The sequence below is a fragment of the Cervus elaphus genome, chromosome 22 (assembly GCF_910594005.1).
Source record: "Cervus elaphus chromosome 22, mCerEla1.1, whole genome shotgun sequence".
Lineage (NCBI taxonomy): Eukaryota > Metazoa > Chordata > Mammalia > Artiodactyla > Cervidae > Cervus > Cervus elaphus.
The window spans coordinates 35,124,245-35,140,930 of record NC_057836.1 but is presented as its reverse complement, the minus strand read 5'-3'; the positions used below and the strand labels follow the sequence as shown (position 1 = coordinate 35,140,930).

The following is a 16,686-nucleotide window of genomic DNA, read 5'->3' as shown; positions in this document are numbered from 1 at the left end:
GTATGTTCAGAGCACAGCTTGGAATTGGGAGGAGCCATCCCCTCTTCCAGCACAGGCTTGGAAACTCCCTCCCTCCTCGCCTGCATGTCGTGCTAAGCAGGGGTAGGTGGTGGAAGCTGCAGGGACTGAGGTGAAGTGCCCAGCAAGGAAAGGAGCAAGGGATGTTAGGGAAATGTAGGATAGCTCCAGACAGGCTGGGATGGGACAGGGCACCTTGGGTTAAGGCTTATGTCTGAGGCCCACTTGCCAAGCTCCCCCTTTCTTCCACTGCCCCTAGAAACGGTACTTGCCTATTTATCTTTCTTCTGTCAATCCCTGAGCTGCACACCAGGGTTTCTATCTTCCTTGGCCACTGGAGCTGTACTTGCCTTTCTTCAAATGGCTTTTCCACTGCTCTTTTTTTTTCAAATTATAGTTGATTTGCAGTCTTGTGTTAGTTTTGGGTTTACAGCCAAGTGATTCAGTTATATGTTCCTTTTCAGATTCTTATCCCTTTTCCCCCACCACTCTTGATATAATAAACATTCAACTTCAGCTTCTCTGACATCCTGTAATACTTTGTCAGCTAAATATGGTGGTGGACATGGGGAGATTTTTAATTTCTCAGTCACTAAGTCATGTCCCACTCTTTGTGACCCCAGGGACTGCAGCATGCCAGGCTCCTCTGTCCTTCCCTGTCTCCCAGAGTTTGCTGAAACTCATGTCCAACCATCTCATCCTCTGCCGTCCCCTTCTCCTCCTGTCTTCAGTCTTTCCCAGCATCAGGGTCTTTTCCAGTGAGTCAGCTCTTCACATCAGGTGACCAAAGTATTGGAGCTTCAGCTTCAGCATCAGTCCTTCCAGTGAATATTCAGGATTGATTTCCTTTAGGAATGACTGGTTTGATCTCCATGCAGTCCAAGGGACACTCCGGAGTCTTCTCAGCACCACAGTTTGGAAGCATCTGTTCTTCAGCTTTAACCCTCCTTTATGGTCCAACTCTCACACCTGTACATGACTACTGGAAAAAACTATAGCTTTGACTAGATGGACTTTCATTGGCAAAGAGATGTCTCTACTTTTTAATACACTGTCTAGATTTGTCAGAACTTTTCTTCCAAGGAGGAAGTGTTTTAATTTCAGGGCTGCAGTCACTGTCAACAGTGATTTTGGAGCCCAAGAAAATAAATCTCTCACTGTTTCCATATTTTCCCCATCTATTTGCCATGAAGTGATGGGACCGGATGCCATGATCTTCGTTTTTTGAATGTTGAGTTTGAAGCCAGCTTTTTCACTCTCCTCTTTCACTTTTATAAAAAACTCTTTAGTTCCTCTTCACTTTCTGCCATTAGGGTGGTGTCATCTGCATATCTGAGGTTGTTGATATTTCTTCTTGCGCTCTTGATTCAGCTTGTGCTTCATCCAGTCCAGCATTCCTCATGATGTACTCTGCATGTAAGTTAAATAAGCAGGGTGACAATATACAGCCTTGACATACTCCTTTCCCAATTTGGAACCAGTCTGTTGTTCCATGTCCATTTCTAACTGCTGCTTCTTGACCTGCATACAGATTTCTCAGGAGGCAGGTAAGGTGGTCTGGTATTGCCATGTCTTGAAGAATCTTGCATAGTCTGTTATGATCCACACAGTCAAAGGCTTTAGCATAGTCAATGAAGCAGAAGTAGATATTTTTATGAAATTCTCTTGCTTTTTCTATGATTCAACGGATGTTGCCAATTTGATCTCTGCCTTTTGATTCCTCTGCCTTTTCTAAATCCAGCTTGTACATCTGGAAGTTCTCAGTTCACATACTGTTGAAGCCTAACTTGAAAGATTTTGAGCATTACCTCGCTAGCACGTGAAATGAGCACAATTGTACAGTAGTTTGAATATTTATCCATCCCAGGATGTTCCCCTTTCTCAGTTTAGCTCCATGAGCCACCCCCAGTGTGGGTACTACGGTTGGTCTTTGAGAAAAGCAGAGGCTGTGCTGTAAGGCTGCATTTCAGGGGAGCACCCCAAGGCTATCCTGGGAGGTGCTGAGGAAAGGCTCTGTGGTCCTGGGGGGGAGTGAGGGAGGCAGATGGAGAGCACCCAGGAGATACAGGTGTGGGTGGGTGTACAGGAGCGGCTACAAGACAGTTCACAGGTTTCTCTAGCAAACTCAGAGACTTCCCTTCTCTTCCTCCCCTGGCCCTTCAGCCCCAACCCTTCCACTGAAGGCACCATTTTAGACTAAAGGAAGGTACATTTTTGACACAGATGAATAGATGAGTATGGGGCAAGAGTGTAAGATACAGGCTATTATCGGCTATGAAGGAAGGGAGGAAAACCATAATTTTTTCCCTAATTAGGGAATGAAAGAGATGTTCCCTTTACCCTACAGGCTGGGATAGAAATAAATGACTCCAAGAACTACTGACGTTGAGGTTACGAATAGTACCTCCCTGGCTGGAACCAGAACATTTCCAGATATGGTTCCCAAATGAGTAAGGAGTTGGGGTGCCCTTAGCAGTACAGCCCATGTAGGTGCCGTGTGACCCAGCGGGGTGGCTGGTTAAGACAGTCATGGTGTCATCGTCTTATTCCTCACACTTTCCAGGAGAGACCCTTCGCTTCCTGCTGCTGCTCATCACCCTGGGTGGGGATCCCAGTCTTCCTGACCTGCATGGGAGGTAAGGCAGTCTGTTGAAATAAAAGAACTTTAAGAGAACTCTAAAGCTCTTTTCTCAGAAAGATTGGGAGGATATCGAGACAGATCTTGGTTCAGGTCCTGACTGTGCTTCTTACTACTTGAGACCTTAGGTTTCTTATCTGCAAAAAAATAAGGGGTAGGGGAGAAGAGGATAATATTGGTAGCATGTAAAGAGTTACTGTGATTAACTGGAATAATGTGTGTAAAGCATTTAGTACATTGCTTGATAAGTAAGTGTTGTTGTTGCTATTATGATTATCATCTGCAGGCTTATAGGTGAGAATATACTTTCAGTTCAGTTCAGCTGCTCAGTCATGTTCGACTCTTTGCGACCCCATGGACTGCAGCACGCCAGGCCTCTCTGTCCATTGCCAACTCCTGGAGTTTGCTCAGACTCATGTCCATTGAGTGGGTGCGCCATCCCGGCATTGCATCCTCTGTCGTCCCCTTCTCCTCCTGCTCTCCATCTTTCGCAGCATCAGGGTCTTTTCAAATGAGTCAGCTCTTTGCATCAGGTGGCCAAAGTATTGGTTTCAGCTCCAGTCCTCCAGTCCAGTCAGCTTCAGCATCAGTCCTTCCAAAGAATATTCAGGGTTGATTTCCTTTAGGATTGACTGGTTTGATCTCCTTGCAGTCCAAGGGACTCTCAAGAGTCTTCTCCAACAGCACAGTTCAAAAGCATCAGTTCTTCGGCACTCAGTCTTCTTTATGGTCCAGCTTTCACATTCATACATGAGTACTGGAAAAGCCATTGCTTTGACTAGATGGAACTTTGTCAACAAAGTGATGTCTTGACTTTTTAATACTCTTCTAAATACCTCTAACATAATAAATTTTAAAATATAACAACCCGTATCATATTATCATACCCATTTTATAGATTAGGAAGCCAAATCATGGTCCTTCATTAGATGTGGCACAACTGAGATTCAGATCCAGGAAGTCTGGTTTCAAAATCTACACTTTTTCCCAGTATGATATGTGGTTAATGAGTGAGGCAAGACTTAAAAAGTGCTGAGAGAATGAAACATACAGTTGGCATGGGTTCAGGGTGCAGAGATTAGACTAGAATTGTAAATTGAGGTCTGGGTTAGGTAGATCCCTTTCACCCGGTCCCCCAAGTGTGCTGAGGCTGAGGGGGTAGAGAGTGAGGATTGGGCAGTCCCAGCAGCATCAAAGCTTTCTCACCATGGACTGCTCACCCAGCAAAATACATTAATCTACTGTTTTAGAGTGATTGATAAGTTTCCAAGTCAATTTACAAGCAAATTAGGCATATAACCCACAAGTGAACTATGGCTAAGACAATGATGTGCATTTTCAAGGACATTCCTGGTCTTACATGTCTTTTACCAGATAAGAGACCATCCTGGTAAATAACCCAGTGAGTGCTAGTTCTTCTGCTTAATTGGCTTCGTGACCCTGGGCATGCCCATTTGCCTCACTGCACCTCTGTGTGGTGGCAGCATGGCCTGACAGGGGTTCTTTGACCTCAGCATTGACTGATAGAGCTGGCTGCCTGATGGGAATCCCCTTTCCTCTTCCACTGTTCCCTGAATACCCTCCACCTGTGTTTATTCCAGGTGGACCAGATATACAGGTGGGTCTGCATGCTTTTCACAGCAAGGGCTTATAGAATTACCTTAAATGTCATATCTAGCTCTAACATTTTGAGCATATGAATCAGAAATTAAAATAATTAGTACCATTGAAAGAGAAGAGACATAGAAGGCTTGCTTCAGCTCCTAATAATGACCCAAAGAGCAGCTCAGAAATCAGATTAAGAAATCCAGAAAAAAGGCTGATTCATGTCAATGTATGGCAAAAACCACTACAATAAAAAAAAAAAAGATATCCAGAAAAAAGAAAAATGAGTTAAGCTTCATTTGCACCAGGAACGTAATACTCAGTGAAAATAACTCTGTTATTTATTTATTTTTTTACCTTATTCTGTGACTTCACTCCTAGCATTCAATTTGTATATTGATTTCTGAGCATTGGTTTCCAAAACAGTCATTATCCTCTAAGGAATATGGGCCACCAGAGCTTTATAACAAATAAGTGTACAAAGACTGGATACCTTATGAAGAAATAGCCTCGTGTTTCTTGCTGCCCTCAAAACTGGGACATCCATGTACTAATAGGGGTCGTAACAGCATGTCAAGCTGCAGGAAAAACTGCATAATACTCTAGTGATTCTAGATGGAAGTAGATAATCAATTCAGCCCTGGACAGCTTCAGAGAGAAAGTCAAAAAGAGATCTTTTTATTTCCCTCAGGGCAGAGGTATTTTTTGGTTCTGTGTTTTAATTTTAGCACCTGCTGTTTCCTAGGGAAGTGTTGTTTAAAACAGAAACTCTGTTTATTAGAACCAAGTGTCAGGAATTAATCAGAGATGAATAGCATGTCAATTTCCCTTCTCCTGTAATATAATAAAAGAATAATCATGACTGTAACTCTAGGGGTCTTGTGTAGGTAGGGAGTCTAGTCCTCTCTGGCCATTTTATGTAGCCTCAAATAAAGGGATATAAAGGAATTATTAGGAACAAGTTAAGTTAAAAAAGCAAGACAAGCAAGACAGAGTGAAACATGGGAGCTAAAATTCCAGGCCTTGCAATCAATCCCTAGACCTTGGTGCTCTGCAGAAAAAGGAAACTGATAGAGACCCCATGGCAGGTCATTTTAACTTCTGCCTTTCCAGTAGTCTGGAGTTAGAAAAGGGAGGTAGTGATCTGGGGTAAGAACTGCTTTACATGTAACGAATAGTTTATGTGAGCGCTCAAAGGACATCCTTAGGATATATTTTAGAGATAGTGAAGAATTCACATAAATAAATAAAATTCAAGTTTCTAAAACTGAGAGAAAGTACACTGTGGTGATACCCTAACTTCTTAGTATGGGCAGAAAGTAACATGGGCAGAAGAGAAGATGCATTGGGAAGTAACATAGGTTTAAAGGAGGTTTGAAAGATTTCTAGGACTGGAATATAATCCTCCCAGGGTGTGGACAGCATCTTGGAGTGTTCTCTTCTTTCAGACATGCTCTCCAGCAGCCAGTTCAGTAGTTACTATGCACAGAAGAGGTGCTTGCGTGAGTCTTTTTGTTAGATAAATGAAAAGCAAATTAATGCATTTTTTTAGAACTCCCTTCAGAGTCCTGAGCCTGAGCAGGGACAATTAGCAAAAGCCATAGACTATTTGAGAATGAAATATATTGAAGTCTTCTAATGCTGGTTGTCAGTTTTTAACCTTTCTTCACCCTCCTGGCCATTCTTGCCCCACTCTTGAGAACAGAGTCCCGTAGATGCCTCCAGGCAACCCTGAAGTGAGTGGATTAGCATCTAGAATAGGGCTGATAGGGCTGACTTCAGGCTGTTTATCCGTCTGGGTCTCCATATCTGCATGTATAAAAAGAGATGATGATAATGAATATTTACCAAATAATGTGATCTGACCTAGAGTGGGCCCCAGTTCAAGGTAGCCTTTATCCTTACTCTTACTATAGACAACAGAAGTTTCAGGTCAAAGGCCTGATGTTTTAGTGAGATGCTTTCCCTTCTATCTCATGGTGGGACACTGAGTCAAGTGTAAGACAAGAAACCCAGCCTCTTAGTTAGGAATGGGGAGAGGAAATCCCTGGTGATGATTCAGAAACGAGCACCAATATCAGGTGGGCAAATATGAGACAGAACAGTTTCTTCACACAGTTGTTTGGTTTTTTGGGTCCATTCTGCTGATAAACATCCTCACTCAGAAGTTATTACTTCAAATAAAAAATACTGGTAAGCCAGGTGATTTGGCTGAACTGGTTGCTGAATCTGTCTGTAAACCAGTCAAGTCCTCTGTCATGGCCAAACTGAAGCTGAGAAAACTTGAATTACTGCCTGTCAGTTGAGCTGGATTGGGTCTTAGGCTCATCTCATCCAGAATCTTTGATTGCTGGTTGAGGAGTCAGAGCCAGAGATGTCTGGGGACTGCTCAAAATAATGCAGCAAATTAGACTCAGAGTTAAGACTCAAGATGGGATGCAGACAAACATTTGTATTTATTAAGCTACACACCATTTCTATTCCTTGTGTCATAAACTTGGATCTCTCTGCAAAATAGTCAATGCAGCAATAAATCAGGATAAGAGAAATTTGTGAGTGAAATTGTGCTGACAGGTTTGGGGTTGTCTTAATAGTCTCTGAAACCACAAAGAGCTTTTGATTCAATAGTTTGCAGCCAATTTGAGAATTTATATTTATTTTCAAAAGGTGCTTTCATTTTCAGAAGTTAAAGAAATCTCTGTTTCATGTTCAGTATTCAAAAAGGCTGGGTGGGCTGGTGATACCCGGGGTGATGGTTCTTTGTGGCCAGTGCCACTGTTAGACCAAGTACTGCTCAGAAAGCAATTCGAGGCAATTTTGGAGGAGCCCAATGTCATGTCTTTCTCATTATAGTACGTGCAGTTGTCAAGCGAGAGAAACCACATCCCTTGGTGAGTTCTGCAATCAATGGGCTGTGAGCAGTCAGCCACACTCGTGGGGAACAGCTTTCCACTGTATTTAAGACACAAGACTTAACTCTGGATCAGGCTGCTCAAAATTGCCTTTTTACTCAAGATCAAGCATCTTCAGAAGTCCTGTCATATTAAGGAACTATTAAGTTGTACTGAAATAAAACAGCTAGAAAGAAAAAAAACATGTGTACTTGAAAGATGCAAAGAATTACCTTCATAGGGGCCCCGTTCGGGTGTATCTTTTCTGCCGTCAAGGTTCTTCTGGTTGACTTTTTTTTGGCTGTGCTGGGTCTTTGTTGGGTCTCAAGGACCTCTTCCCATCTGGCACAGGGGCTTAGTTGGCGACATGCAAAGTCTTTGTTGTAGCATGTGGGATTTTAGTTCCCTGACCAGGGATTGAACCCACATCCCCTGCACTGGAAGGCAGATTCTCAACCACTGAACCACCAGGGGAGGCCTCTAATTTGGATTTTGATATGTTTTCCTTTTCTTAATTTTAAACCACAAATTTTCCTTGTGCCAATTAGAGTGAAATGGAATAGAAGTCAGTCACTCCCTAAATTCCTCTTAGATCGTGAACATTCTTTCTCTCCCTGTGGTCAGGTGCATGCTGCCTTTACCAGTCTGAGACCCTCATGGCAGGCAGTAATCAATGTCCTGGAGATGGGATCAGGGAAAACTCAATCCTCATTGTTCCCATGCTTCCCCCTAGATGGATGCCTGTGTCCATCTTGGTTCCTTTCCTCCACACTCAGCTGTGTCTTTCCTTCTGCTCATCTCTTTATTCACGCCTTGTACACTAGAGGCTTGAGCACAGGAGATTTTTCCTCCCTTCCGTTCTCTTTCCTGGTTACCTTATTGACTCCTCTCCTCGTATACCCCTGTTCGTTATATTCTCCCTCCCATGTTATTCTAAAAATCTACCTGTAATGCATGGCTGGTGAGCATATTTGTTTTGCTTATGATTAATCTCGAAAGAGGACTGCACATTTTGGTGTGTTTTTAAATTAAAGAACCACCACCAGAATACTTCTGAGAGTTCACTTTGACTTTATATTAAAAGTATTAATATTCATTTCCCACTCCCCCCACCACATCCTTCTCTAATTAAACTTAATTTCCTTACTGAAAATATTTTTAAAAATTATTTCTGGCTCACATCTTGAATGCTGCAGTACAGTATTGTGTTCCAGTACTTTTCATTGCAGATGTACCACAGGAGGTAAATGAGCCCTTTTGAAATAATTTTGGAACCTGGCCATTTCTAGAACATTGTTTCTATGGGAAAACAAATTCCCAGCTTTTAGAACATGATTTATTTTAAGTGGGGTATTTCCTTTATGTGTTTGGTACCAAAAAAAAAAATCTTTTTGATGTGGTGACATAAAATCAAAGAGACCTGCGTTAGTTTTTACCTTGTTGAATATTTTCATAGTAGAAAAAACTGAACCTGTTGGTTTCTTACATTTTATTGTTTTAGGTAGCATTCTAGAGACCTTTGCAATGCATGTGGTTGGTGATTTGTGAATTTTTCATAATTAGAGTATGTGGAGACTGCAGTTGTCCACTATTTCTGTTTGTCCCCTCTTCCTTCCGGGCCTCATAGAGAGACTGCCATGATTTTCCAGTCTGCCATGGAGCCAGGTGTGGCCGTGGGACTGGATGCTTGCCAATGGAATGTGAGTCCAAGCGGTTTGAAGAACTTTTGCCTCGTCTGCTTCAGTGGATCTCCCTGGCCGGAGATCTTTCTTTCCCCTACTTGACCAGCTAGACCACGCCAGCTGCAGAGGGCAGAACTGTTGCCTGCCTGGGTCTCCAGTGACTGACGCAGAGCTGCCACCAAGCTGGGGCACGTATCTTGCCCCGTTAACTGGGAGACAAATAAACTTCATTGTTCTTTGAGCCGCTGTACTTTGGGGCTCTTTTCTTAATAGCAGTTTAGCCTACTCCATAAAATTGCTACAAAAATTATTTTACAAGATGTCCTATTGTAAAGTATTTAACCTCAGTATACTGAATAATCAAACTATATAAACACAGAGTCATTTTCCTCAGAAAACAAAACTCTATAGACATTCGTCTTTGTTTCTCTTAGGAGTTTTCTCTATACATTAAGAAATGGATAAGGTTAATTTAATCTTCCATTCAAACATAAAAATCTGCTTGCCAAAGCCAGACATATTTTCCAAAGAGTAAGGCTCATTTAATCTTCCATTCGAACATAAAAATCTGTTTACCAAGGCCAGACATATTTTCCAAAGAGTTGTTATTTGAAAAGGGTAATATGTTCTGGCCTTCATTATATCCATTAAAGGAAAATAGGTAAAAGAATACCCACCTCAGAAGCACATTTCTTTGATATAGTATCCCATGATAATCCTATTTTAATTAGGGCCAAATTCTGCTTATGATCAAATGCGTTCTCAAGAAACAAAATTCTTCAAGGGTCACTTTATAACACAATAATGAAAGAAGCATAAAGCAAGGTTAACATCATTGAATTTCAAAAAAGAAAAATTACAAATTGGAATGAGGGCAGAATCACACACATATTCATGGTTTGTTTTTATCCCACCATTGGTGTCATATCTAATGGTACTTCTTCGCTGAATATTTTTGTTTATATAATTTGTTGATTTGCTTTGTTTTCCTCGCAAAGTAAAATAACATTTATAATTAAGGCTTTTTGTATGCTTCTTCCTTTAGTATCCGTTAGAATAGATACTAACAAAATAATATAAAGTATGAAAGTTAAAAAGTGCCAGATTGGCCCATGGCTAAAGAGCAAACATGTAGGCCTTGAATGAAATAGGGATGAATTCATTCCTCGAATCTTAAAATTGGAGAAGTAGGAAATGGGGTTACAGAAGAATCTATGAAATTAATGTTGCTGTTGTTTAGTTGCTAAGTCACCTCCAACTCTTTTGCAACCCCATGGACTGTATAGCTCACCAGGCTCCTCTGTCCATGGGATTCTCCAGGCAAGAGTACTGGAATGGGTTGCAATTTCCTTCTTCAGGGGATCTTCCCAACCCAGGGATCAAATCCATGTCTCTTGTATCGGTGGGCAGATTCTTTATCACCAAGTCACAAGGGAAGCACTAGTGAATATTACTGTATTCTTCATGGAACTCAGAACTCTGGGTAAATTCTGAGACAGAACTTTTAAGAGGATGAAATAGGCATTCAGTTCAGTTCAGTCACTTAGTCGTGTCTGACTCTTTGTGATCCCATGGACTGCAGCATCCAGGCCTCCCTGTCCATCACCAACTCCCGGAGCCTACTCAAACTCACGTTCATCGAGTTGGTGATGCCATCCAACCATCTCATCCTCTGTCATCCCCTTCTCCTCCTGTCTTCAGTCTTTTCCAGCATCAGGGTCTTTTCAGTGAGTTAGTTCTTTGCATCAGGTGGCCAAAGTATTGGAGCTTCAGCTTCAGCATCAGTCCTTCCAATGAATATTCAGGGTTGATTTCCTTGAGAATTGACTGGTTTGATCTCCTTGCAGTCCAAGGGACTCTCAAGAGTCTTCTCCAACATCACAGTTCAAAAACATCAATGTTTTTGTGCTCAGCTTTCTTTATGGTCCAACTCTCACATCCATACATGACTACTGGAAAAACCATAGCTTTGACTAGATGGACCTTTGTTGGCAAAGTAATGTCTCTGCTTTTTAATATGCTGTCTAGGTTTGTCATAACTTTTCTTCCAAGGAGCAAGCATCTTTTAATTTCATGATTGCAGTCACCATTTGCAGTGATTTTGGAGTGCAAGAAAATTAAGTCTGTCACTTTTTCCATTGTTTCCCCATCTGTCTGTCATGAAGTGATGGGACTGGATGCCTTGAATGTTGAGTTTTAAGCCAGCTTTTCACTCTCTGCTTTTGCTTTCATCAAAAAACTCTTTAGTTTCCTTTTTGCTTTCTGCCATAAGGGTGGTGTCATCTCCATATCTGAGGTTATTGATATTTCTCCCGGCAATCTTGATTCCAGCTTGTGCTTCATCCAGCCCAGTGTTTCTCATCATGTACTCTGAATATAAGTTAAATAAGCAGGGTGACAATATGCAAACTTGATGTACTCCTTTTCCGATTTGGAACCAGTCCATTGTTCCATGTCTGTTTCTAACTGTTGCTTCTTGACCTGCATACAGATTTCTCAGGAGGCAGGTAAGGTGCGTCAGGAAAATATTTCGTTCTCTCCTGACATATTTTAACTAGTAGTAAATTCATCTTACTTAAAAAAAAATACAATCCATTAAGTCCCCTACATATGAACGAATTTCATTCAGAGAGTATGTTTGTCAGGGCAATTTGTAAGTCCAGCAAAGTTAGCCTAGTACCCAACTAATACAATTGGCTACTCAGTATTGTCCTGTAATAGGTTTATAGTACTTTTCACACAAATAATAAACAAAAAAGAAGCACAAAAAATCAAACATTGTTAGTCTTACAGTATAATACCTTGAAAAGTGCAGTAGTCCAGTACAACAGATGGCATTCAAGGGTTGGCATCAAGTGAACAGGTGGAGGAGAGAGAAGGGGTGGGAGATGGAAGAGCTGAAGGATCATCACCAACAGGAGACAGAGGGCCAGCTGCAGCTTTCCTCATGCCTGATGTTGATGGAACCAGATGCAGGTTCTCATCTTGAAAGTTCACAGCTTGAAGGTTCTCGTGTGGGGGACTTACTGTACTGGATTTTAACTCTTGTCTGCCAGTAAAAGATCATGGTAGCTATTATCTAGATCTTCTTTATACATATGAAGATTTTTACTTCAACCTTATACCGACATCTGTAGATCTTTGCTATAATAAACATTGTTTCCCTTCTTCCACCAATCCCTAGCTGCCTGACTAAGCAAAGTGGAAGTATCGTAACCGGCCATCAGACCGAAGAGAGAACATGCTTATATCAGAGGGAGCCAGTATAATATGGATCATAGGTCTGAAAAGAACCTTGATTAAGTTTTGTGTCTTGGTTTCTGTGCTTAAAAATATTACATATATATTATTAAAAAATAAATAAATAAAAAATATTACATATATATTACAATATAAGCTATATTATAGTAATTGACTGCTGTGTGACAGTTCCTCTAGAGTCTTAGTGTAAAGAATCTTCAAATGCTGGCTTCAGTGCTACTCAACTCTTTGATAGATCCAAACTGGGCCTCAACTTCCTTATCTGCAAATGGGAAGACTGTATTAATATATTTTTTTTCCTAAGCCCCATCTAGAGGAAGTCTCTATCTTCAGGAAATAACGTGGCAAACAACTCTTCATTTAAAACAAACATAAAGACAGCTTTTAAGAAGAAAGAGTATCACAGTGGGGAGGGAGGAATAAAGGGCTGAGGAACACGTGACTGTGGTGATGGCCCTGGGATGGGTCAGCCAACCAGAGAACCACGTCCAGCCTGCTGCCTGTTTTGTTAAGAGCTAAGAATGACTTTTCCATTTTTATTTTTTTAAAATAATACTAACGTTAACATTAATATTCTTCAAGGTGGATAATTTATTTATTGCTTTTTTATTTTGGACCATATTTGAAATGGTTTTGGAGTCTTTCCCAAAAGTTTTGTAGCTTAAGTGTAAGAGATGGAGTTGAAAGGATCAGAGGCCGAAATTAACATGGAAGATTCAAGAAAAGGAGTGGAATGAGTGTTCAAGAAGGCAGTGTTGAAGTCACTTGTCTAGTGTCCAGATTGATTGGTAAAGCAAGGGAAACCAGCACGAACTTGATCAGCTAGGATTAGAAAGAAGACTTAAGAAAGAAATGAGACCAAGGTGTCATTTCTATAGGATAAAGCAAGGACAAAAGATAGAAATCAACGAAGATGAAATCAGAAAGGACTTCTCTCATTCACCATAACCAAATTAAAGATCTTGTAATATTGAGACTAAGGTGTAAGATCTGGCTATTACGGGGACTGTGGGAATCTCAGAAGAAATCTGAAGATGCAACTCTAGGAATGTCTGCTTTATCCTGGAAAGCATTTGTTCCACAGGCAGAGTTTTTCTGTCCATGGATAAGTGATGTCTGAGCTGTTGCTAGTGGGACTAGATCACAGAGAATAGCCTTAGCCAGAGAATCTTAACTTGAACCTCAGGGGTTTGGTTGAAACTGAGTAGTCCTTTGGAATGGAGCTGAACAATGACTCAACTCATGGACTTTGGCTCACTGGGCACCCTCTCCCTCCCTCCTAGGGAAACTGAGATTGAATGAATAATAGCTGTGAAATACTCCCTTGAGAACAAGACTCCTACACACTAATAAATACTAAATGCTTTTTCATTACAATTTAAATGAATGACTTGCTTCCCTTCGAAATGCCTTGTAAATGAAAGGCATGAGAAAGAGTGATATTTCCCCAAAATGTTGCTCATTAACACTAATTTATTATAGACTCATAAATGTCTACAGATTTTGTTGATTGAAAATTAATTTGCATAAATAGTTGAGGAATGTTAGGAAGGAACTTAATAAATATCTGAACCATTTAATTATTTGAAGTACCTAGACTTAACTAAAAGTTACTAAAGGATAATTTTAAAGCTTATTCATTAAATAGTGATATTTGGGCCTCATTTGAAATTTTAAAAAATCTTTCTTTCTTTTTTTTTTCCTCAGCTCCTGTTTTCTCTCTTCTCCCCTTACCCCTGGTCCCAATCCCCATCCCATCCTCCTTATCCCCAGATATTTTTTCAGAAATTCAGCAGTAGTAGGAAGGAAAATATTCACATATTCCAGAAAGCAAATAATTTCTTGGTCTTCATGACATGAGAATACTAGCTCTCCCACAGAGAAGCAAATTGGATGACAATTTTAGGATAATTGAATTGCTTGGTGCTTTTCAGGTTGTTGGTAAACTGGTGCTGTGAAAACCAGTTTATTTTTCAGTGCTACCTGTAGTTTCCTCTAGCAGGAGATTTTCTATTTACACATTAAAAACAAAACACAGAGCAAAGACTTGCAGATTTGTGAGTAGGTTTATGTTATCCAGTGGTTTTGAAAATGGATACTTGGTAAACTAAATTAAAACAAACTGAGTTGCCCAAATTTTCAGTGAGTTATGTATAATAATTTGGAGTGGGCAAAAAAAAAAAAAAAATCTGAATAAAAGAGACCTGTAGATACTAATTATAAACCATCTGAGGGCCAAAAACACTTTTTTATCCTTTTTGTGATGGAGATGAGGGGTTGGTAATTAAGGCTTTCAGGTATGAAACAATTGATAATGATACCAAACAAAATGGTAAAGAGACTAAGGTACAAAAATAAAGAGACTAAGGTACAAAAAGAAAAGTATCTGGGCAGAGACAAATCATGGAACTGAACAGAAACTGAATGACTTAGGCCTTTGTTTCTCAAGGTTGACCATGCATCAGAATTACCTGGAGGGCTTATAAAAACACAAGTCTCTAGGCCCCACCCTGGGAGTTTCTGACTCAGTTGATCTGGGATGAGGCCTGAGAGTTTCCTTTCTACCAAATTCTCCAAAGATGTAGATGCTGCTCGTTCACTTTAAGAACCAAATTTAGGTTGATTTAGGGCAGTGTCTGGAGACAGAAAGGTTTAATAAGAAAGCCTTGAAGGACTTCATTGGTGGTCAAGTAGTTAAGAATCTGCCCACCAGTATAGGGTGGTAGTGGTTTAGTTGCTAAGTCATGTCCAACTCCTACGACCCCATGGACTGCAGCCTGCCAGGCTCCTCTGTCCATGAGATTCTCCAGGCGAGAATACTGGAGTGGGTTGCCATTTCCTTCTCCAGGGGATCTTCCTGACCCAGGGATCAAACCTGCGTCGCCTGCATTGCAGGCAGATTCTTTACCAACTGAGCTGATGTATGGGTTCTGTCCCTGGTCCGGGAAGATGCCACATGCCACAGGGCAAGTGGGCCTGCTCTCCACGACTGTGGAAGCCTGCACACCTAGAGCCTGTGTGCCACGACAAGAGATACCATGGCAATGAGAAGCCCATGTTCCGCAACCAGAGTAGCCCCCACTTGCCTTGCTTGCACTAAAGAAAGCCCACGTGCAGCAATGAGGACCTTTTATAGCCAAACGTTTATTAAAAACCAACATTAATAAAAAAAGTGTTGATGACTATGATGAGAGATAAGAAGAAGCCAATTTATTGGAGGAAATTAAAGGGAAGACGGAATTAAGACAACGGGGTGATGACTAAAATAAAATTAAAAGCAAAGTAAATTTTAATTGAATGACAAGCTCTGTGCTAGACTCTTTACCTTCACATTTCTGCCAGGTAGTCAAAATAGTAACATTCAGAAGAGGCACAAGATGTTCACATGAGTGGTTAAGAATGACGATAGTAAAATAGCTTTGTGAGGTCAACACAGTTAAAAAGGGGTCCTGAGTTCTAAGCCACTTAAGAGATAGACAAGGAGAAAGACAGATGGAGATCAGAATACCGTACTTATTACTGATTAAGGCTGGGAGGGATAATGTGGGGTTAGAACTGCAGCAACTGTGGGCTTCTTAATGCTATAGCTCAGAAATAGGCAGACCAATCTACTGGGCCAGGCCAGATGGACACGTCTCCTCCCGTGCGAGCCTCCCCTTGTAAAACTTCCAACATGGAGGACAAGATGTGCATATATGTGCATTATTGGAGTCATTCCCCAAGGAAAGAGAGCTTGACAGTGGCCGAGCTTTTGCAGGCCCTATTTACTTTTCTCAAATTTATCATTCAGTAATTTGCTGTTCATTCTCTGAGACAGATTGGTAAAAGAGTAAGGAAGCTAGAAATGTTACATGAACTGAGGTCTCTCTAGATGCAAGGAAAAACATGAGGAGCCTGGAATAATCATCCTCTCCCTATAGGTAGGAGAATCTAGGACAAAAGCAAACTCTTTCCTGTAAAGCCTGCTCTATTTCAATGATTTTATTGGCTTCTAGAAAGAAAGCACAGCAAAGACTGGGGAGTCAGGAATGATATTTTAAAAGCTGGGAATCTTGGGACTTCTCTGGCAGCCCAGTGGTTAAGACTTTGCCTTCCAATGCGGGGGGTACAGGTTCAATCCTGGTCGGGGAGCTAAGATCTCACATGCTTCATGGCCCAAAAAAGTGAAATATTAAACAGAAGCAATATTTTAACATATTTAATAAGGACTTTAAAAATGATCTACATAAAAAAAAATAAAACTTTAAGGAAAATAAAAGCTGCTGCTGCTGCTAAGTCACATCAGTTGTGTCCGACTCTGTGAGACCCCATGGACTGCAGCCTACTAGGCTTCTCCGTCCCTGGGATTCTCCAGGCAAGAACACTGGCGTGGGTTGCCATTTTCTTTTCCAATGCATGAAAGTGAAAAGTGAAAGTGAAGTCGCTCAGTCGTGTCCGACTCTTAGTGACCTCATGGACTGCAGCCTACCAGGCTCCTCTGTCCGTGGGATTTTCCAGGCAAGCAAGAGTATTGGAGTGGATTGCCGTTGCCTTCTCCGAAATAAAAGCTAGGATTCTTAGTAGAGAATCCTAGGAAGATGCAAGGTGAAGG

The 16,686-nt window shown here is 41.1% G+C and overlaps 1 protein-coding gene across 10 annotated transcripts in view; it reads left to right on the top strand.

Annotated features, from left to right (window-relative positions):
* Positions 1-16,686, top strand: part of LMNTD1 (lamin tail domain containing 1) — a 475,330-nt gene that overhangs the window by 7,118 nt on the left and 451,526 nt on the right. For 6 of the 10 annotated variants that reach the window (XM_043881335.1, XM_043881332.1, XM_043881329.1 and 3 more), the window contains exon 2: positions 2,582-2,654. The exons of the other annotated variants lie outside the window; for them this stretch is intronic. The gene's annotated coding sequence lies outside the window, so the exon portion shown is untranslated. The remainder of the gene's footprint in view (positions 1-2,581; positions 2,655-16,686) is intronic. 10 annotated transcript variants of the gene reach the window in all.